The sequence below is a fragment of the Carlito syrichta genome, unplaced genomic scaffold (assembly GCF_000164805.1).
Source record: "Carlito syrichta isolate Samal-C Ts95f unplaced genomic scaffold, Tarsius_syrichta-2.0.1 Scaffold309502, whole genome shotgun sequence".
In the NCBI taxonomy this organism is placed as follows: domain Eukaryota; kingdom Metazoa; phylum Chordata; class Mammalia; order Primates; family Tarsiidae; genus Carlito; species Carlito syrichta.
In genome coordinates, this window is record NW_007253598.1 from 84,274 (window position 1) to 84,776 (window position 503).

A 503-nucleotide genomic window follows, 5' to 3' on the forward strand; every position below is an offset into this window, starting at 1 on the left:
AAAAAAAAAAAAAAAAAAAAGAACATCACCCATACTTTTACTTAACATTTTCCTCGGGTTATGTTTAAAGAAGAATCGCCTTCCCATACACAGCATCATAGAAAAATCTTTCACAAACAGCAGACTGATTGCTTTTGCTTGACTTGCTCAGAGTTCAGTGCTGTTCACTGTCATAACTCTGGCTTTTGATAAGCAGTTTACACATAAATCACAGAGGCTGTCAATGGCTTAAAGAGCATCAGGGCTATTTTTACCTACAAATGATATATCTAGAAAAAGCCTGTTGATGCATTCAGACTGACAAATACAGTTGCTGGTTCATGAAATCACTTCTAGGGGCCCTGCATCTGGGAAACTTGGCTTCCAAGATTACAGATAAGAACAGGTTGGAGGAAATTTGAAGTCTGTTCTCATTACATGAAAAATAAATGTGCTTAGCTATTTTAAAAATAAAAACTCAAAAAGATACTGAGTGCATAAAATTATATTTTGGATAAGATTTT